Raw genomic sequence first — 23,028 nt, forward strand, 5'->3', positions numbered from 1 at the left:
TGGGATGCCAGCGCCGCAGGTGGAGAATTAGCCTATTGAGCCGCGGTGCCAGCCCCCTTGGGTTTTCAAGTCACGAGAATGACGATCCAAGAGCCCTCTATTCTTTATAAATGACCAAGTCTTAACTGTTCTGTTCCAGCAACAGAAAAGGGGTGAAGACAGAGGAACTGCGAAGTTGCAGAGCCTGCTAGGTAGATGTCCAGCTGCTAAGAGAGTCAAACCTGAGCTTGATGAGGCAGAGAGTGCTAAAGGCTGCCCAAGTTCTGTTCCGATGGCTACCAATGATCTGTGAGGTCTTTGCCCCTTCCCTTTGCGTGTGGGAGGGCCTGTGATTGCTTCAGCCGTCACTGTCAGCCTTTAGCCTCTGAAGCAAGGTTGGGCAAGGCCAGCCCACTTCCTTTGGTTGGAATGTTGGCCCCTGGGGGAAGCCAGTTGCCATATAAGACACCGGACTCCCTGCTGGAGAGGCCAAGTGTAGGTGCTCTGGTCAGTGGCCCCAGGTGAGCCTGTGATGGACAGCGAGCTCAACTCCCAGCAGCAGTGTGGGCCATCCTGTCGGTGCAGTCCAGTTCACCCATCTGAGGAGGGGAGTCCCAGTAGTTACTGTGTGGCATCTACTACAGAGACGCCTATTGAGGACCAGCCAACCAGCCCTGCCTGAGTTTCCAGCCCTGGAGTCATCTGTCTTATGTCAACAGGCATCCGAACAAGGCTGATTCATGGAGATCTAGGTGAGAATTTTATAAGCAACTGTATTCTGTGAATTGCATTAAGATTAAAAAAAAAAATAGGACAGTGAACTTGTTGGCAGGTGCTAGCAAACTGTCCAGATCTACGAAAGTGCCGCTGTCACCCAGACATTAATAAAACGGTTTTGTTTTAAAAGTGTCTGGGGTGGCTGCTTGGCACAGTAGTTAAGACATCGCTTGGGATGCCTGCATCTCATATCAGGGTGCCTGGTCTTGAGCCTCGGGTCCTCTTCTGATTTCAGGTTCTTGCTAAGACGTACCTGGGGAGGCATGGCTGAAGTACGTGAGTTGCTGCCAGTGATGTGGGAGACCTGGATTGAGTTCAGGGTCTCAGCCTGGCCCAGCTCTGGTTGTTGTGGGCACTTGAGGAGTGAACCAGTGGATGGAAGATCTCTGTATCTTTCTCTCTGTCTTTCAAATAAATGAAAATTTAAACTATAAAGGCATCAAGTTGCTTAAACATTAAAGGCAATTATTTTTTAAAAGTACCTAAGAAGTATTTTACTGTTTTCAACCCCAAGTTGAATTGAACCCTCCTTAGTCACTCCAGAGCTCATCCTTTCTGCTAATAACAGTTTTACTCTTAAAGGTTTCACTGCCTCTGAATCATACTCTGTTGTGACTCATGTGGTGCGTGGGTAGCAGCTAGAGACTTTCTCGAAGGGTAAGTTACTACAGGGGAAACATCCCGGATGATTTGAGAAATAAGTCGTAACAGTTATAAAACACCCATGGCACGATCTGCAGGCAGCCCTAGAATTAACTGTGTTCAGGATCAGCGGCAGAGACAAGGCTACTTCAAGAAGTTCCTGGGAACGAGATGGGAAGAGGAGCTTTTATGCTAACACAGGTTTTTAAGTCCATAAGCAGTTTTTCATCAGACATATTTTCTAAGAACTTTTAAAGACCCCGTCTATGCATGGTTTTCAAAACTTTTGGCAACAAAATAAACTACGGTTTAATCCCGTGTTCCATGAATTTTTTGAAGTCCTTTCTTACATGATTAGAAAGGGAGTGAACTGGAAAATAATGTTTTAAAGAATGGCTTTGTACAAAGGACAAAGGTATATGCTCACCAAAAACACCTGGTAATGGTTTTACCAGGAAGAGAGGCGCTAGAGAACTGTGAAGGATGAGGAGATGACCCTTCCCGGCCATCTAGCTGTGAGGGATCGGTGCTCTCACTGCTGCGGACGTGGTTCGATTCCCGTTCAGAGAAGCCTTTCTTCTGGGGCCGGCGCTGTGGTGCAGCAGGTTAAGCCTCCGCCTGTGGCACCAGCATCCATCATGGGCACTGCTCTGAGTCCCAGCTGCTCTACTTCTGATCCAGCTCCCTGCTAATGTGTCTGGGAAAGCAGCGGAGGACGGCCCAAGTGCTTGAGCCCCTGCACCCACATGGGAGATTCAGAAGAAGCTCCTGGCTCCTGGCTTTGGCCTGGCCCAGCCCAGGCCATTATGGCCATTTTGTAGAGTGAACTAGCAGATGGAAGACCTCTCTCTCTCTCTCTCTCTGTACCTCTGACTTTCAAATAAATAAATCTTTTTTTTTTTTTTAAATCAGGCTAGCTCACCCTCTAGACAGAACACATTGTGTGTGTGTGTACTTACAGTGCACATGAAACGCAACACCCGGAAAACTCCTTTAGGGCTGTACGATCAGACTAATGCTGCAGGCTGTGGTCCTCCGGGCAGGCCTCTCCTGCACTGATGCTGCCTCCCATAGAGCATGCAAGTGGCCCTGCGTGAAGCAGGCTGACCCACAGCAGCAACGTGGCAACACGACAACATAGGAAAATGGTCACTGTCGCTCCCCGTCTTCGTGGAGGAACGACACAGGACCCTGCGCTGTTCTTTCGTCTGCTCGGCCCTCCCCGGGTTTGCTGCTGGTTCTTCCCGGGTTGGCTACTATCCCTTCCACCTCCGTGGAAGGGCAGTTCCCCCTGCCACATTCCCCACTTCCGCAGGGGAGCGGCACACCGCCGGCCGGCTTTCTCGGGGGCTGCACAGGCGTTCTCCTTAGATGTTCCCCTTAGATGTTCCTCGTGCATGCCGTCTCTCTCCTCCTTTATAGTCCTCCTCCGCCAATCCCAACTCGGCTGCCCACACGCCGAGTACGCTGCTCTCCTCCAATCAGTAGCAAGTCCTACAGTTTATTGGTTGAACTGGAGGCAGCTGTGCGGAAGCTGTTTTCTTCTCTCCCAGCGCCATATTGTGGGAGAGCAGATGCATAGAATAAGTCTTAATTCCAGTAACTCAGTCTAGTCCGAATTGCTCCCCACAGGTCACTGCCATCCTGTTTTCCCTCTTTGCACCTTCTAGCCCTTGGAAGGCAGGGCCCCAAGTCCTCCGCCCACTTGATCCCCCTCTCCCTGACTGATGGGCAAGGGACTGGGTGGTGGTGGGCTGTGTCCTTTTGAAGGGACAGTTTCCATAATGGGACATTTCCCCCTTCCCCCACCCTCCCGTTTCTCATTCTTGGAGCATGCAAATCCTTCTGCTGCCTCTCCATGACCTTTAGGGAAACCCAGAGGCCTTGGAGTTGTACCCACATTGTTTCCCTCCAAAGCAAACAAACAAAAGCAAAGTTCCACCTTTCAGACACGCAGCACCCTGAAATTATTTGTTTATGGTTTGCAGTTCTGGGTAGACACTCAGCTCTATAAAGCCATCCGGTCCTGTTCACACTTTGTCCTCGGTGCCTAACGCATTGCCCGGCTTCTATACCCCAACACATCTCAGATAGAAGGGCCACTCAGTGAAGGAATGGGGGCCCCTGCCCCCGATGCAGGAGACCCGGATGGGTCTCCTGGCTCCTGACTTCGGCCTGGTCCTGTCTAGGCGGTTGCGGCCACTTGGGGAGAGAAACAAAGGATGAAACTCTGTCTCTGTCTCTCTGTCACTCTGCCTTATAAATAAATAAAGTTTAAAAGAAAGAGTAAACAAAGGGAGGAACGGAAGGAAGAGAAGAAATTTTCTGCCAGTGTTAAACAGCCTTCCCTTTCTGTGGCCAGGAGATACGAGAGACGGGGGTGGAAGAGGAGGCCAAAGGGCAGGTTTTCCCTAGAAGTGCACGGAGCTGAAAAGCCATGCTGGATCCCACCAGATGGCTCTCCGGCTCTTCCATGTTCAAAGGAACGCACCCTATTGTCATCTTGCAGGCCTCGTTTATGCTTCCAAGTCTCTGGCCACCTCAGTGGCTGTTATTCCTCAAACCCTTCAGGGTTCTTTGGGCCCCTGAGTGAACCCTCTTAAAATCCTAGAAGAACCCAAAGATTTTTCCCACGAGATCTGCCCTCTCTCCAACACTAGAGCTCCAAAAACAGAGGGAGCCACGCCCTCTAGAACCAGCTCCCTGAAGAACTGACACGAGGAATGCTTCTCATTTCTGAAATCCGGAGAGGGCTGTAACACCGCCTGGCTCAGGCATTCTAGAAATCAGTGTCACGTGTCTTCAGATTCTTGGCAACTTTATGAAGGGAAAAATTTTTTTTAAACTTGGTTAAGTTAGTGCAGTAGGAATGTCTGTGTGTTTTGCTTGCTTTCTTTAGCACTGGCTACACAACAGCTTGTTTGCAGTTGTACCTCTTTCAGCAGGCGACTTGGAAGAACGTCCGGGGTGAAGGGAATGAAAGAGAGATGGCTGGAAGCTACGTGAACCCAGCAGAGGGTTGTATGGAGGGAGAGCCATCGTAGGAAAGGACTTCACAAAGTGTGAGGGATTCCAAGACAAGTTTCTTTGGTGCAAAAGTTTCTGCAAACGATACATGCAAGGGGTCTTCAAAAAGTTGATGGTAAATGTGAGTTGAGAAAAAACTGTGTGTTGGGGCCGGCGCTGTGGCACAGTGGGTTAACACCCTGGCCTGAAGTGCCGGCATCCCATATGGGTGCCTGTTCTAGACCCGGCTGCTCCACTTCCTATCCAGCTCTCTGCTATGGCCTGGGAAAGCAGTAGAAGATAGCCCAAGGCCTTGGGCCCCTGCATCCACGTGGGAGACCCGGAAGAAGCTCCTAGCACCTGGCTTCGGATTGACGAAGCTCAGCTCCGGCTGTTACGGCCACCTGGGGAGTGAACCAGTGGATGGAAGACCTCTCTCTCTCTCTCTTTCTCTCTCTCTCTCTCTCTCCCTCTCCTCTCTGTGTAACTCTGACTTTCAAATAAATAAATACATCTTAAAACAAAAGAAAAAATAAAAAGCTGCACGTTTAGTGCAGTGGGGGTGTGGCCAGCCCTCAGCAGCTGTGCAGGGAGAGAGCCACAGAGCCCCCCGCCCGGCTCCCCTCCTGCTCTGGTCCTCCCTTGTCCTGTTGGGGTCTTCTCCCTGGCCTGATGCTGATCCCATGGATGCAGTCCACGCAGCCCAGCTGCCAGGGCTCAGTGGGTGGAGGAGGGTGGGGGTGGGGCGGGAAGGGCAGACAGCAGCTCTACTTGGCACAGGAAATGTTCTAGAAAGGTCTCTGGAATGCACTGGAATCCATCAGGAAAGAGCTGACAACTCATCAAGAATGGTGACTACCTCGCCAAAGGGGCAGCTACTCACAGCTGGCCACAAAGTTGCACCTCAGTTCAGGCATGATTTTCTCCCTCAGTGTCTGTAGCCGAAGCTGTTCCACCTTGGTTTTGTTAAACATCACCAGCTGGTGGGAGGCGTCCTCATCCCTGGCCCAGGGACGCTCACTGTTGCTCTGTGTCCAGTACCCTTCCTCCTTCATAGCGAGTCTCGCCATTCATAATTCTGTAGTTAGCAGTGTATTGACTGCTTTACTGTCTCCCTGCCAGCTTACTCAGTGGTCCAAAGGATGTGACTCTACACTGCTTAGAATAGTGCCAGGGGCTGGCATTCTGGCGTAGCTGGTAAAGCCGCTGCCTACATTGCAGGTGTCCCAGATGGGCACAGGTTCGAGTCCTGGCTGCTAAACTTCTGATCCAGCTTCCTGCTAATGGCCTGGGAAAGGCAGCAGAAGATGGCCCAAGTGCTTGGGCCCCTGTGCCCATGTGGGAAACCTGAACAGAACCCTTGGCTCCTGGCTTCAGCCTGGCTCAACCCTGACCATTGAGGCCACTTGGGGAGTGAACCAGTGGATGATAGTGCCAGGCACACAGTAGGTACTCAGTGATTATTTGCTGAACGAATGAATGAATGAATGACTACTATGGGTACCTACCAGCAGTACAGCATCAATAAAGTCCAGAGTATAGGTTCTAAAATATGGAAGAATTAGATTTGACTCTTGGCTCCTGCTTAGGAGACAAGTGGCCTTAGCAAATTGCTTAATCTCTTAAAGCTTCCATTTCCTCCTCTGTAATGTAGGGATTACATATTTTACTCACCTATTTGTTAAAGCTTCAGCCAAAGACACTGTCAAGGGCCTCGCAGGGCTGGTGCTGTGGAAGAACACTGGGAAGTAGCGTGACACCTGCTGCTGGGCTCGTCCACCAGTCACCAGGCTGTGTAAGCGAATGTTTACAGCAAGAGGGGACTCCCTTCAAAGGAGTAAGGTTTGTTGGGGAAAAATTATCAAATCTTACAATTTTAAAAAAATCAGTTAAAAAACCCCACAATTTTCTTGAAGGAATAACCAGGACTTAATATACTATATAAAGGCTTTAGCCTGTTGAGGGTTTATTCATTTTTCAAAATTTTTAAAAGATTGTTTATTTATTTGAAAGGCACAGTGACAGAGAGAGAGAAAGACAGGCAGAAAAAGAGAGAGATCTTGCGTCTGCAAAGGCCAGGGCTGGTTCAGGCTGCAGTCAGGAGCTGAGAATTCCAACCAGTCTCCCACATGGAGGGCAGGGCCCAAGCACTTGAGTCATCTGCTGCTGCTTTCCCAGGTGCGTTAGCAGGGAGCTGGATCAGAAGTGAAGCAACAGGGACTTGAACCAGTGCTCATATGGGATGCAGGCGGTAGCTTAACCTGCTGTGCTACAATGCCAGTCCCTGCCTTGGCCATATTTGACCATACAATACATGATGGGCAACTACCTTCACCATGTTGTATAATGGATCTGCAGAATGGATTCCTCCCATCAAACTGAGGCTTTGTACTCCACAACCAGTACCTGCTTGTTCCCCAGCCCCTAGGCTGGCCCCTGGGAACCACCACTCCACCCTTTTTTGAGGGTTTACTGCAATTGCTCTTTCAAGTGCACGTGGGTCCCTTGTGATTAGTGAGTGACATGGGGATGTATTCAGTGTGGTCTAACGCCTTCAGCAGCTGTAGGGCAGGGTCCTGCAGAACTGGCCCGGGGCTGTGTATAATAGAGATGTTCCTAACATACAAGAATGCAGGCGCACTTTTATGTTGGAGGATATTTTAAATGCATTAGGAGCATCATTCTGTGATCTTCTAAAGCTAAGAATGACTCCAGTTACTTTTTAAATCCAATTTCCTTCAAGTGACGCTGGTAAACAGAACTCATTTACTGGTGATGTCCTCCAAATCCACTTTCCGAATACTTAATAAAACAAGTCCCTCCGCCCCCTGCTTTTAAAAGTTGCCTTTAAAAATATTTAAATACTGAACAAGTTGACTGTAAGAAAAATAAGAAATAGAGATAATCCCCAAAATGAAAAAAATATAGAGATAAGAAAAATGTAAAGCCCACTCATAATCCAACCGTTTATAAGCTAACTTGTTCGTTGTCTCTTTCTGTGTAGTCTTTGCCAAGAAAATTCCTCATTTGAGTTACTGTCTCTTCCCTGGAGGATAGCATGACTCCATCAACTTCAGCAAACATTTTTATAAACAGAATCCCTTTGGCAAAATTTCCCCACGTTCCTACCACAAGAGAACCATGGTAAGGACCCACAGTAGTCTCCCAAGCACTGATTGTCACTTCCACTGCAATGAGTAGTGAGTAGCCAGCCCTGTTTGCTTGTGGGTTCCACATCTGTGGGCTCAAGCACCATGTTCAGAAATGTTCAAAGAACAAGTGCATCAGTGCCGAACATGGACAGACTCCCCATCCCATCGTTACTCCCTAAACTGTTGTATTAGGGTATTACAAATAATCTAGAGATGATTTAAATTCCCCTATTCACTTGCAAGGCAGAGAGATAGGGAGGCAGAAAGAGAAAGAGAGAGGGAGGGAGGGAGAAGTGTGAGAAGGAGGAGAGAAGAGAATGCCCCCAAGTACAAGTTCACTTCCCAAAATGCCCAAAACAGCTGACACTGGGCCAGGGCTGAAGTTGGGAGCCAGGAACTCAACATAGGTCTTCCATGCGGCTGGCAGAAACCCAACTACTTGAGCACAACAGCTACAGTCAGGGATTGAACTCTGATACGGGATGCAGACTTTTTAAAAAATATATTCATTTATTTATCTGAAAGAGCTACACAGAGAGAGGGAGAAATACACACATACACACACACACACAGTTCTTCCATTTGCTGGTTCACTCCCAAATGACTACAACAGCTAGGGCTGGGCCAGGATGAAGTCAGGAGCCAGGAGCTTCTTTTGGGTCTCCCATGTGGGTACAGGGGCCCAAGCACTCGGATCATCTTCTGCTGCTTTCCCAGACACATTAGCAGGGAGCTGGATCAGAAGTGGAACAGCTGGGACTCGATCCAGCGTCTATTTGGGATGCTGGCGGTGCTGGTGGCAGCTTAATTCGCTAAGTCACAACACCAGCCCTGGGATGCAGGCATCTTAACCAGTATCTTAACTGCTAGGCTAAATATCTGCCCCTCTACATATAATTTAGGGGCCAGTGTTGTGACATAACAAGTAAAGCCTCCACCTGTGATGCCAGCATCCCTTATGAGCACCAGTTCAAAACCCAGGTGCTCTACTTCCTATCCAACTCCTGGCTAAAGTGCTAGGGAAAGTAAGGGAAGATGGCCTGGGTGCTTGGGCCCCTGCACCTGTGTTGGAGACCCAGGAGAAGCTCCTGGTTCCTGGCTTTGGCCTGGCCTAGCCCTGGCCATTGTAGCCATTTGGGGAGTGAACTAGTGGATGAAAGATCTCTCACACTCTGTCTCTCCCTCTCTCTCTCTATAACTCTGCCTTTCAAATAAATAAAAAGAAATTTTTTTAAAGATGATTTAATGTAAATGGGAGGATATGCATAGGTTACATGAAAATACCTTGTCATTACATACCAGGGACTTGAGCATCTGCAACTTTGGGCAGCCACAGGGGCCATGGAGAAATTGCCAGTGGACACTAAGGGACACCCACACAACTTGACTTCCTCATCGTTCAAGACTCAGCCATTTTTTTCTGGAAAGAGCTACTTCCTTCGACTTCTGTAATAAAACATCCCATCTCGTATCCCACTGAGGCCTCCACTCTGCTTCCCTATCCCTTGCCTCTCTCCTGGCCCTTGATTACGTGGCTTGAACATCCTCCACTACCCACACTCCCTTAGCAATGTGAGCTCTTCTGGGCTCTCTGTTCACCCATAAGATGCACAACATATCTTTCTCAGAGTCAGAAAAACTAAAGAAGGTGATCTGAGCCATACATCTCCCCCTAATTCAGGGATGAACTGAATCGGGAATCCATGTAGAGAACAGGAACTTCAGAGTTGGACTCCCTTAAGTTCAAGTCTTGGCTCTGTCACAAACCCGATGTGTGGACACTGACAGCTATTTGACTGTCTTGGCCTCAGTTTTCATTTCTGTAATCTGCAGATCATATAAAGCATTTCATACAATGCTGATTGACAGTGAGCAATGCAAAGTCTAATATAATTGTTAATGTTGTCGTTGTTATTTCCAATACGATTTTACTTAATCTGATCAGTAAATCTTTACCCACATGCTCTAGACAAAGGTCATGGGGAATTAATAAATTGTTCGCTTGAGATCTGACATTGAGTCTTCTACGGTCAGGATGAAGGTGGGGGGCTGGAATCTTGGTGAAGTGAGTAAAAACACCACCTGCAATGTTGGCATCCCATATGGGTGATGGTTCATGTGGTTCATGTCCTAGTTACTCCAGCTCCCTGAGAATAGCAGAAAGTGGTCCAAGTACTTTGGGCCCCTGATACCCAAAGAGACCTGGATGAAACTCCTGGGTCTTGGTTTAGGCCTGTCTCAACCCTGGCTGTTGTGGCCACCTGGGGAGAAAACAAGCAGTTGGAAGCACTCTCTCTCTCAAATAAATAAATAAATCTTAAAAAAAAATTAAGTGGGGCTCCACTCAGATGAGGTCACACCTGAGAGGAGATTCTTGTGCTCTTGGGTTAAATTAGACAGGTCACAATAGCATTTTTATATTATTTAAATAGATAAGAACATTTACAGCCATTGTAGTGGATGATTGTAGCTTTTGCTATCCAATATCTATTTTCTCTTTTTCTGGTAAGGACATCTGATTTATTCTAAAATTGTTTTTATCTATTTGAAAGATGACAGGTTTACTCCCCAAATGCCTGAAACAGTCTGCACTGGGCCAGGCTGAAGCCAGGAGGAGCAGGAGCCATCAACCGCTGCCTCCTCCCATGGTGTGCATTAGCAGGAAGCTGGAATGGAGAGTGGATCTGGGATGTAAACTCAAGCCCTCTGGTACGGGATGCAGGCATCATAAGTGATGTCCTAACCACTTAGCCAAACACTGACCCCTGATTCTTTCTGAGAATTGAGTCTCTCTGTTCCCCCTATATTTCAGTAAGTGAGGTTTGGCTTCCCCTTTGCCTTCTTGTCTGCTCGCCTTGCCCCTGGATCTAACAGTGGGAAAAGGGCCCTGAGCTCGGCAATGTTGGGTTTTAATGCCCTGACAGAGCAGTTGCTTCTGAAGTGATCATGTAACCATAACTAGTCCTATTGGAGATAATCCCGGGATTATTTTTAATAACCAGGAAAGACGAGGTCTCTTTTTCATAGACTTGGAATCCAATATGACACATTGGAACTTCAGAAAGGTATCTTTTGCCCAAGATCAAAGCTAAAGAACCAAGGCTGCAGGAGTATAATGCTTGAGAGGCAGAGACAGAGAGGCTGAGTTTAAGTCATGTTGCTGGGGCCTTTGGCCCCTCTGAGGACCAGTGCTACCACTACAGCTTCTGTTTACATGGACCAAGAGAATTTTTTCAAACAATATTTATTTATTATTTGAAAGGCAGAGAGAGAGAGAGAGAGAGAGAGAGAGAGTTCTTCTACCTACTGGTTCACTCCCCAAATGGCTGACTCCATCCAAGTCACCCATGTCAGTGCAGAGACTCAAGTACTTGGGCCATCATCTGCTGCCTTCCCAGCAATATTAACAGGGAGCTGGATTGGAAGCGGAGACTCGAACTGGCTCTCTGACATGGAATGGCAGCCTCGCAGGCAGTGGCTTAACCCGCTGTGCTACCGTGCCAGCCCTCCAAGAGATTTTTGACCATTCTTGTTAAACCACTTAGAGTTGAGTTTTCCTTCCCTTTACAACCAGAGCTTGGTGCCCTTTACTACTTGGCAGTTATTTGCAGCTTCTGCTAAGCTAACCTTGGTCTTGTCTGATGCTTGGATGGAACTCAACTTTCCAATAACCAGAATTTCTCTTGGATACATTCTTTACTTGATATTTGTTTTGTACTCACGGGTTTTTTGCAATATTTCATACTGGAATGAATTATTACTTTTTTCCTACTGTGATTTTAGCTTTCCTGTCATGGTTCTCCTCAGACTACTTTGCAATTGCATGAAATACTCACAGGAAATGCAGATTCCTGGGCCATGTGATATATAAGTCTGACAGTCTGCAGTTTGATAGCACCTCTAAGTGGTCCTATTATACATTAAAGTTTGAAAATCAGTGGCTGGAATTGTTTCCTGCTATTCTTCAAAAGATCTTAAGTCACCTGCCCTTGATCAGTTTCCTGTCCACCCTGGATAGAAAATGAAGAAGCAATGGAGCTACGTGGACTTCCTTTTGGCCACGTGACCAGAAGCTTTCCCAGTTATTCACTCAGCTAGGAAATATCTTCCAAAAAACCACTTCAAAACTCAGCTCTTTATCCTATGGAAATTTGAACTTTTGTTTTATTTTCTAAAAAATTTGTTTTTATTTGAAAAACGGAGTTAAAAAGAGAGAGTGGGAGAGATAGCAGAAGAGAAAGACAGAAAGAAAGATGAGAGAGAGAGAGAGAGAGAGAGAGAGATATTTCCCATCTACCTGTTCTCTCTCCAAATGGCCAAAACTGCCAGGGCTGGGCCAGACTGAAGCCAGGAGCCTGGAACCCCATCCAGGGTCTCCCACGTGGGTGCAGAGGCTCCAGCACTAGGACCCTCTTCTGCTGCTTTCCCAGGTGCATTAGCAGGGAGCTGGCTTGGGAGTTGCATAGCCAGGACTTGCACTGACGCTCACATGGGATGCTTAATCTAGTGCACCTCAGTGCTGGCTCCTGAACTTTTATTTTTTAGAAAAATCATGTGATTTATTTGAAAGACAAAGAGGGAGAGAGGCAGACAGACAGACACAGAGAGATCTCCATCCACTGGTTTACACCCCAAATGCCTGCTACAGTTAGAGTTGGGCCAGGCCAAAGCCAGGAGTCTCAAGTGTGTCTCCCACCTGGGTGGCAGGGCCCTGGTGACCTGACTCATCATCATTAGCTTGCTGGGTGTGCCTTCAGGATGCTGGACTGGAAGCAGAGGAGCCAAGACTCGAGCCCAGGCACCCTGACATGGGATACAGGAACCCTAGGTGGCATCTTAAGCCCTCTGCCAAACGCTTGCCCCTGAACTTATATGTAGATTTTCTCTATTTTCTGCAGTTGCAGTTTTTGAAAGGGGCATGGAATTACTAAAAGCCGGTGCAAATCAGAAACGTAAAATGTAATTGACTAGAAAGTCCAAGGTGTTTAGAAGTTTCCCTTCCTCTCCGCCACTTCCATGAGAGGTGGCAGAGGCCCCATCTGCTGTAAGGTGGGTTCGTTTATCTTGTAGGTTTATATGGCAGCACCTCATGTGGATCTTTAAACAAAGATTTCAGAGGATTTCCCCAAATTTGATGGGATTGTTGATGACCGTGATACATGAGACTAAAGGCAACGTTATGGGAGAGGCACTGACGCCAGCTTAGAACTGGAAGCCATTCCCACGACCTGTGCCCCCAAAATAGTCGCTCCCCGCTGGTGACCATCTGAAACCTTGATCTGACCCTGCCCCGAAGCACTTGGCATGTGGAAGCTGGCCCAGCTGTCACAGAGCAAGCAGATAAATAAATTTCCCAGTGTTTACAGACTTTTCTTGGACCTCCACATATCCTCGCTGTAATAGCTGTTTAAAAACACCCGATGACATTCAAGAATGTGCCAATAATAACTCATTCATCACAGGCTGGGCGGGATTTCCAAAGCACCAGATGCTAAATGCTGTTACTCTAGGGACATAACTGGCTGTGTGGTGGGGGACACAGGTGCACCTCCCTCTTAACCAAAGGACAAAGATCATTTCAGGTCAGGGGGAATATGGGTGTGGGCAGCCTAGGGATAAGGGGAGGCCCTGACCTCTCTGTGCTGTGAAGATCTTGCCTTATCTCACCCTGTTTGTCCACCCTCAGTTTCATGTGTAATCCTTTGTCTCTTCCACTGACACCATCAGTTCTGCCAATCCTGCTTCTCAAAGTCTCCTCCTCCATACAAGGGAGTGCCTAAGATTTCATCCGAATTAAGACGTTAAAAAGTGTGTTTTAGGGGCATGTTTTTGGTGTGCCAGTTGACACTTGCGATGCTTGCAACTCACATTAGAGTGCCTGGCTGTGGGTCCCAGACCCACTCCTCATTCTGGCTTCCTGCTAACGGAGGCAGCAGCAGGTGGTTACTCAAGTACTTGGATCCTTGCTACTTATGCAGGAGATCTGCACTGAGCTCCTGACTCCCTCCTAGACCTGGTTCATCCCCAGCTGCTGTGGTGAACCAACAGATGAGGGCCTTCTGCTGCCTGTCTGTCTCTCTCTTCCTTTCAAATATAAATATGCATTTTTTAAAAAGATTTTATTTGTTACAGACAGAGAGAGGGAGAGAGAGAAAAAGGTCTTCCATCCACTGGTTCATTCCCCATTGGCTGCAATGGCCAGAGCTGGACTGATCTGAAGCCTGGAGCCAGGAGCTTCTTCAGGGTCTCCCACATGGGGGCAGGGACCCAAGCACTTGGGCCATCTTCCACAGCTTCCCCAGGCCACGGCAGAAAGCTGGATTGGAAGAGGAGCAGCCAGAACATGAACCAGCACCCAGATGGGATTCTAGTGCCACAGGCAGAGGCTTAACCTACTACACCACAGCACAGGCCCCTAAATATGTATTTTAACATATTGAGGAGAATGATCCATGGGCTCTTCTCTGGAGTCAAGAAACTGATAGAGGCAGTGTGGACTTTATTTAGGTGTCCTTGTCTTAGGAGAGCAGATGCACGTCAGACTTGTGTAAGCAAACAAGCATACGACTCATGTATTCCCAGAATTTTAGGGAAACACGGGGGAAAACTCCCCAGTTTATTGCATATGGACGTTTCTCAGCAAAAGGATTCAGACAAGGAGAGCAGGGAGTGGGAAACATGAGAGTACACAGGCCAAGGTAAATAACGGTCCAAGTTGAGGAAATACTATACTAAGAATATGGTAAAATTTTTATTTCTCTTGGGAAGACCTTGGCAAGAAACGGAGGTTTGGGTCATCACAAAACTAGAGATTGATGTTTATTTCCTTTGACAAATCTTAATCTAGCCTGTATCTGCTAGGATTTGTATTGGAGGTGATGACCAGACATGGTTCCCACCCTCATAGAGCTATCATCTGGAGAGAGAATTGTATTCATCAGTTCACCATACAATCGTGGGCACATGCACTCAGTAGGTGCTTAGGCCCTGCAAAAGAGAGGTCTGCTGGGTAATGAGAGCCAACATGGGAAAGGAGTTGACCTTGACTGTAGGCTCTGGGAAAGAAGCAATGACAGGGTGGAGGTCCAAATGGTAAGTACGACTTAGGTGGGTAAGGGTTGGAAGACAGACTGAGTAGGGTCCTGGGGGGAGGGGCCTGGGGCATGGTGGGCAGAAGGTATTGGAGTAAGGGCCATGGACTGGAGCAGGGGGGACAAGGCGGGTGAGGGTGGTAAGGCTGCAGGGGCTCTAGGACACAGATGAGGGGCCCTTGCTTGCAGGCCATGCCTAGGATTTCAGTCTTCAGAATCATGCAAGCCGTCAAAGCACTGAATGGTTTTAATTGGTGATGGTGACAGTGGTGGTGGGAGATTCTGGTTTGTGTTGGAGAGGATTGTTCTAGCTACGATGGGACTGGGAGTGGGGAGGGGAAGGCAGGTTCAAGGTGGGAGGAGCAGGCAGTAGGGTTTTGCAGAGGCCCAGACAAGATAGCATGGTAGCCTGGGCTAAGCTGGTGGCAGTGATGGGAGGAGAGATTGAAGAGGTGAAACCAGTAGAGCTTGATGTTTGTTCTTACCTTATCACCTTCAAGGTTCCTCAAGTGTGTCTGACCGGGGCATGGGAGAGCAGATCACAGCTCAGTCACGTTTCTCTGAGCCCACAGCCCTGGTGCTGGATCCCAAGGAGCCGTTTCCAGCCCTCCTGCATCTTCAGCACGAACAGACTCTGCACATGAAGCTTGAGGGAAGGAAGAAGCAGGCACCCAGGTTATTTTTAGCCGGCGATAGGAAATAGCCAACATTCTAATTTGAATCCTTCTCATTAAAACCCAGAGCCTCACCTCGCACAGTCCTTGTTTCTAACGTCTACACACTTCTCTTCTCCCTGATAATTGACAATAGGCCCCCACGGAAGTCTTCTCAGCATTTCTGCAAGAATTTAGGAAACATTAGCTTTGACACCATCATTGTGCTTGCCAAGGCAGCAAAAATCCCAGCCGGCAGAGCTCCCAGCGTGATGAAGAGGACAGCGCGGAATGACTGATCACTTCACCCAGTCTTCCAGGGACTGTTCCCAACGCTGGGCTCGTCCACTGGCGTGGAGGCAGGAAAATCGGGGTGTGGATACCTTGGGGCCATGCCATGGTGAGGCAGGAGACAACCAAGGGTTAACTGAGGGAGCTGAGATAAACAAATTCCAAAAGTCTCTGTGGTCTCGGGCTGTTTCTCCTTTTCTCTGCCTTTGCTTCTCTTATCCTCACCCTTGAGGCAGGAGGCAGAGGAGGATGAACTGGAGAAGTTGAGGCAAGAGACAGGTAAGGACCAGTTGGGGAAATGGACATAAAGTCAATTAAAAAAAAGAGAGAGCAATTCCAGTTTAAACAGATAAGATAGCAACTAAAGAAGTCCTGCTTCTCTAATTGCATGATCAATAAATTACTTGTGAAAGAAATTGTGAGTCTGGGACAACTTTCTCTTAAAAGCTATATGAAGATACAGGATAGTGTCACTTAGGAGCTGGATGAATGAATATGATAATGGCCACATGCCTGCACATCAGTTGGTCTTAAAACCACACCCAGAGCCCTTCACTCAATGCCTAATCACTGCTACAAATGGCTTAGGGGTCTTGGGTCTCTGATCTGATGGCCTGTTGCGCACTCTCAAGGAGTGTATTTTCCTTCCTATAATAAACTCTTGCTGTTATACGTGTTGTCTGAGCCTCATTCAATTCCCTGCCTGAGGTTCAGCAGCACCCGGCCCACGTGTTCCGACTCTGCTCCGACAGCGACGGTGCTGTAGGTAGGGTTTCCCCCTCTTTCTTCTCTCCCTTCCCTTGCTGCCTTCCAGGTGGTTCCTGGAGTCACAATTATTTTTGAATATTTTGACATAACTACAAAAGCTTTCTGTATTCAGCAAGCAGAGCCTGCATAGACAGGTCAGTGTCAGGTTTACTTGACTGATTTCACGTCTGCACCCAGATTCGACACATGCTTGAGCTGCGGAACATCATCATCCGGCTTCTTTGGGTCCTGATTGCCTGGCCCGCACAGCCCAACGTCTCTCCAGCGTCATTCTGGTCCGATCCTCACAACATTGGCCACACTGATTTTTACTCACATTATTGCAGTCTTGACATTTTTTTCCCTCACACTAACTCATTTGTTTACTTAAGTCTTTTTTTTTTAAGATTTATTTTATTTATTTGAAAGGCAGAGTTACAAAGAGAGAGAGAGAGATCTTCCATCCACTCCTCAATTGGTTGCAATGACCAGGGCTGGGCCAGGCTGAACCCAGGAGCCCAGAACTCCATCCCTGTCTCCCACATGAGTGGCAGTGGCCCAAGCACTTGGCCCATCTTCTTTTTTCCCAAGTGCAATAGCAGGTGAGTCACCATTCATTAATTGCTATAGAAAGTCAATAATTCTCTGATTTACAATGGGTGGTATGTTTATTTTTTGCTAATCACTAGGGTTACAAAAATACTTAGAATATTTTCTCTACAGTTGAGGAGCTAAAGTTTAGCAGGAGAGAGAAAAGTGAACAGGTGAGTGTGGTAAGGCAGCACAGACCCCAGGGCTGACACGTGTTCAGCACACATTGCGGGCAGGACAGAAGTCTCGACTCTGTTGGAGGATCAGGCAACACTCTCTCGGGAGTGTAACCCCCAAGCTGAGTCCTGACATAGGAACCAGGGTTAGTTGGGTGGACGAACAATGGAGGAGGGAATGTCCTTCTCGAGAGAATCAACAGAGCTGTAAAACTGGAATGTTCACAAACCTGGTGCCGCGGCTCACTAGGCTAATCCTCCGCCTGTGGCACCGGCACCCTGGGTTCTAGTCCCGGTTGGGGTGCTGGATTTTGTCCCGGTTGCTCCACTTCCAGTCCAGCTCTCTGCTGTGGCCAGGGAAGGCAGTGGAGGATGGCCCAAGTGCTTGGGCCCTGTACCTGCATGGGAGACCAGGAAGAAGCACCTGGCTCCTGGCTTCAGACCAGCGCAGCGGCCATTAGGGGAGTGAACCAACAGAAGGAAGACCTTTCTCTCTGTCTCTCTCTCTCACTGTCTAACTCTGCCTGTCAAAAACAAACAAACAAACAGAAAACTGGCTGAAATTCCATAGGAGTCGAACATACAGCTTGCTCTCTGTGTGTGTGAGAGAGACACAGACAGACAGACAGACAGACACACACACACACAGAGAGGCAGAGAGAGAGAGGTTCAGCTCCAGTCTCTATTCAATAAGGCGTTGTTGAGGACTTGTAAGCAAGGGAGTGAGTGAAGTCTCCCCCAGGTAGCTGTGTAGAATGTAATTGGGTTGAAAGGGAATCGCAGGCCGCTGCTGTGGCTCAATAGGCTAATCCTAATGGAAGACCAGGATGGAGTTCCTGTTCCCCAGATTTGTCCTGGACCAGCCTTGGTCATTGCGGCCATTTAAGAAATGAACTAGTGGATGGAAGATCTCTATGTCTCTGTCTTTCAAATAAATAAGTAAGTAAATAAATAAGTAAGTAAATAAACTTTTTTTTTTTTTTTTTATACAGGCAGAGTGGAAAGTGAGAGAGAGAGAGAAAGGTCTTCCTTTGCTGTTGGTTCACCCTGCAATGGCCGCTGCGGCCGGCACACCGCGCTGATCCGATGGCAGGAGCCAGGTGCTTCTCCTGGTCTCCCATGGGGTGCAGGGCCCAAGCACTTGGGCCATCCTCCACTGCACTCTCAGGCCACAGCAGAGAGCTGGCCTGGAAGAGGGGCAACCGGGACAGAATCCGGCGCCCCGACCGGGACTAGAACCTGGTGTGCTGGCGCGGCAAGGCGGAGGATTAGCCTAGTGAGCAGCGGCACCGGTCCATAAATAAATCTTAAAGAGACGAGTGGGGACAGCCTTGAGAGGTGAAGGAGTTAGGGAGGGGCAGTCCCCAAATATACACAAGGGGCATATTGTTTATTTCAGGCCAAAGTCACTTGAGGAAGGCTAACAGCACCGCTGGATCTGACTTTTTTGGCAGGCAGTGAGCCATAGAGATTTCTTTCGGAGGGGCGTTCTCTCCTGACTAAGGTAGGAAAATGGCATTATATCACTAAGGACTGGAAATTGGGCTGCAATGAACCCAAATAAAAAACTCACCATAGGAATCCTTATCTCTTGGCTGTTGTTACCTGCCCCCACCATATGTGAGGGTACTTCAACAAATTCATTGATGGGGTGGGAGTGTGATAGTTTGGGACCATGTCCTGGATGTAGTGCCTGGAGTTGATTCCCGGCTCTGCCTCTTATTCCAGCCTCCGGTTACTGCACACCCTGGGAGGCAGCAAGTGGTAACTCAAGTACCTGGGTCGCTGCCACCCACGTGGGAAACCTGGATTGAATGCCTGGCTCCTGGCTCTGACCTGGCCCAGCCTCTGCTGCTATTTTTAGAGTGGGACACAAGTATTCCTGTTGGCTTGTGAGACAGTCGCTGGATATAAACATGAAATTTCTCCTCTTAATAATTGTGTGTTTCAGTGTTTTTATGACTATCATTATCTTTGTCAACTCACTATGTTTTTCTTTTCCAGGCAATGACACCATAATTTCTTGTTTAAAAAAAATTCATTTAAGCAAAGAGAAAGTAAGCTGATTTAAATAAAAAGTATTTATTTAAAAAATTAGTGTCACAGTGTGGAAAAAATAAAGTGGCAGTGCTAGAATGACTAGAGTTTAGGAAACTTCAAAAACTGTTACTCTCAGGGAGAGAGGCAAGAAGGCAGGAAAAATAACTCGCATGGTTCAGGATGGTCTGCAGGTGGTTGATTTCTTTACTGAGTCATCTTCAGGGGGTTCTCTGTTTTTCTTTAAAAATATTTAATTTATTTTGGGGCTGGTGCCATAGCTCACTTGGTTAATCCTCTGCCTGTGGCGCCGGCATCCCATATAAGCGCCGGGTTGTAGTCCCGGCTGCTCCTCTTCCACTCCAGCTCTCTGCTGTCGCTCCCCCTCTTCGTGGAGGAACGACACTGAACCCTGCCTAGGCTTCATATCCGAGTCACGGCACCATTATGTCGCTCCCCCTCTTCGTGGGGGAACGACACAGGACCCTGCGCTGTTCTTTCGTCTGCTCGGCCCTCCCCGGGTTTGCTGCTGGTTCTTCCCGGGTTGGCTACTATCCCCTCCACCTCCGTGGAAGGGCGGTTCCCCCTGGCCACATTCCCCACTTCCGCAGGGGAGCGGCACACCGCCGGCCGGCTCTCTCGGGGGCTGCACAGGTGTTCCTTCAGATGTTCCCCTTAGATGTTCCTGGTGCATGCCGTCTCTCTCCTCCTTTATAGTCCTCCTCTGCCAATCCTAACTCGGCTGCCCACACGCCGAGTACGCTGCTCTCCTCCAATCAGGAGTAGGTCCTACAGTTTATTGGTTGAACTGGAGGCAGCTGCGTAGAAGCTGTTTTCTCCTCTCCCAGCGCCATATTGTGGGAGAGCAGATGCATAGAATAAGTCTTAATTCCAGTAACTTAGTCTAGTCCGGGTTGCTCCCCACACTCTGCTGTGGCCCAGGAAAACAGTGTAGGATGGCCCGGGTGTTTGGGCCCCTGCACCCACATGGGAGACCAGGAGGAGGCACCTGGCTCCTGGCTTCGGATCAGTGCAGTGTGCCAGCCGTAGCGGCCACTTGGGAGGTGAACCAACGGAAGGAAGACCTTTCTCTCTGTCTCTCTCTCTCTCTCACTGTCTAACTCTGCCTGTCAAATAAAAAAAATTTAATTTATTTTTTGAGATGACATTTTTAATTGACACTATAGTCAAAGGCTTATTGGCTCCACTAAATAAAGAGTTCAACAAATAAAAAGTAATAAGACCACAATCCAGCAGGAAAATCAGCAAGGGCTGTACACAGTAATCAAAGGACAATGTTCAGTTTCATTCGTATAAAATCACACGTGCTCTTTTCCCATGAAGATGATTCTCTGGAAATGCCATCAACCCTATCTTAACATAGCAGAAGCAGATCTTAATCACCTTCTAACACTTTGATGGAGACCCGTCTGGAGAGAGAAAGGAGACCCCTGGGTGAGGGGGGCAGATGCCCAGGCAGGTTACTGACCTCAGTGTCCAAGACTGAGAGCCCCCTAGTGGGCAGCACCCGATGACTGACAAGTGGACTGAATACAAACAGCCGAGGGTTTCGTTTTAATGTGGTGATGAGGGCTCCTTGAGAACAGATTAGAAGCTGTGATGTTTTTGTACCCAGACCCTGCAATGCCTAGCATGGTGTTTGCCTGAACTATGCATAGGTGCTCTCTAAACAGCTGTTAAATGGAAGAATGAACGGCTGTGAAAATCACCTAATACCTTACATGTATACTTGCAAGCAAGCAAGGGGAGAGTCTTCAGTGTTGGAATTATGCATAACTGCCTTCACATCCCATTTCTACCATTGACTTGTTGAGCACTCTTTGGCAAGTTACCCAACCTCTCTGGCTTTCATCTATTAAGTGGAGCTCATCAGTGGTGTGCTGGTAAAGTTGTTTTTTTTTTTTTTTTTTTTTTTTTTTTCAATTGGCTCTCCAGGATGAAACAAAAATCCTACTCTCTACACCTGCTGATTTCTGTGGTGTCATTGCTATCATCTTTCACCAGCTGGCTTGAAAATTTCTTGCAATTTAAAATATCAGCTCTCATGAGCCACCAGGTATAGTTCCCCATTGAGAGGTGGTAATACCAACCTCAAGGGGGTGTCAGTAATTTTTGGGGGCACTTACTGTCTGCTAAGCCTAGGCTTGGATGATCTCATTTAGTTCTCACAGCAATAGTGAATGGTAGATACCATTACTCACATTACTCCCTTTTTGGTGATAAAGAAACAGTGTTGGCTCATAGATGGACACAGCTAGCCTTTATCTGCTCTACCACACTGCTCTTCTTGTTCCTTAAGTACAATCAAATGGTACAAGTTCTACATACAACACATGGCATATGAGAGATGCTTAATTAATACTGCCTTTCTTTCCCTCTTTTTTTTTTTTTTTTTTGACAGGCAGAGTGGACAGTGAGAGAGAGAAATAGAGAGAAAGGTCTTCCTTTTCCATTGGTTCACCCCTCAATGGCCACTGCGGCCAGCGTGCTACGGCCCGCGCACCGCGCTGATCCGAAGCCAGGAGCCAAGTGCTTCTCCTGGTCTCCCATGTGGGTGCAGGGCCCAAGCACTTGGGCCATCCTTCACTGCACTCCCGGGCCACAGCAGAGAGCTGGACTGGAAGAGGAGCAACCGGGACTAGAACCCAGTGTGCCGGCGCCGCAGGCGGAGGATTAGCCTATTGAGCTATGGCGGCGCCGGCCTCCCTCTTGCCCATTTCTATGAAAAATACCTGGGTAGAAAACATTTTAGACCAGACCCCAGACACCCATGGGAAACTCTAGTCATACAACAAGCTCAGAAACACTGTATTTTTGAAAACGTACCTTAGGTTTTAGGGAGACAAAAGGAAAGCACCAAAAATCTCTGTGTAGATACCAACACAAATCCATTTGTAGCTGCAAGTATTTCAAGAAGGAAATTGCCGTCTAATGACCCTTTGGCAAGCCAATGACTTTGAACATGTGGGGTTCCTCTACAGGAAGGCACACACTTCACCTCCTAAGCTCCTGGCTCAGCAAGAGGGCTGCAGGATGATGTGCCAGCAGAGCTCTCCTCCCTCTGCCCTGGCGCGTTCCACTGAGAAGCCCACGCACGGGTGCTTCCAGAGTCGGATATCCACCTACTCATTAAACATCTGATATTTGGAATGCATCCATTGTTCCAAATTCTTTTTGATGTTAGAAATGTTTCCTGGCATCTCTCAGAGATACGGTCAGAAGTTGAGTGTGGGGAGCAACTGAGACTAGACTAAATTACTGGAACTAGGACTAATTCTATGCATCTGCTCTCCCACAATATGGTGCTGAGAGAAAGAGACCAAACAACCTCTACGCAGCTGCCTCATCAGTTTGATAAGCTGCAGGAGCTGATCCTGCTCCTGATTGGAGGGGAGCAGCGTGGTTGGCATGTGGGTAGCAGAGTTGGGATTGGTGGAAGAGGACTATAAAGGAGGAGAGAGACAACATGCACCAGGAACATCTGAAGGAACACCTGAGGAACATCTGAGCAGCCCCCGAGAGAGCCGGCCGGCGGTGTGCTGCTCCTCCGCGGAAGCGGGGAAAGCGGCGGGGGTGGGGTGCCGCCCCTCCACGGAGGTGGAGGGGTTGGCAGCTAACCCGGGACGGCGTCATTCCTCCACAAATGAGGGAACAGCAGCTAACCCGGGAAGGGCCGAGCAGACAAAAGAACAGTGCAGGGTCCTGTGTCGTTCCTCCGCGAATGGGGGAGCGACAGTTGAGGTGGAGGAAGTTAAGGTTGGGGGCTTCCACTACGGGAACAGGGCCTGCAATCCCAAAGCCTTTCCCCTTCCACTTCCTCCCACGAGGCAGTGCCAGCTCCAGCAGAATGTCTGCAGTGGCCGAG

General features: G+C 48.3%; 1 long non-coding RNA gene across 3 annotated transcripts in view; it reads right to left on the reverse strand.

The window, feature by feature from the left end:
• Window positions 1-23,028, reverse strand: part of LOC103351694 (uncharacterized) — a 59,258-nt gene that overhangs the window by 15,224 nt on the left and 21,006 nt on the right. For 2 of the 3 annotated variants that reach the window (XR_016226571.1, XR_519423.5), the window contains exons 3-4: window positions 15,397-15,484; window positions 15,133-15,293 (exon numbers count right to left, since the gene is read on the reverse strand). This is a non-coding gene — a long non-coding RNA (uncharacterized LOC103351694). Of the gene's footprint in view, window positions 1-13,687; window positions 13,873-15,132; window positions 15,294-15,396; window positions 15,485-23,028 lie in introns of those variants that run through there. The other variant, XR_016226572.1, reaches the window with a different exon arrangement.

This window comes from Oryctolagus cuniculus, chromosome 20 (genome assembly GCF_051225735.1).
Source record: "Oryctolagus cuniculus isolate XC-2025 breed Fujian yellow rabbit chromosome 20, ASM5122573v1, whole genome shotgun sequence".
NCBI lineage: Eukaryota > Metazoa > Chordata > Mammalia > Lagomorpha > Leporidae > Oryctolagus > Oryctolagus cuniculus.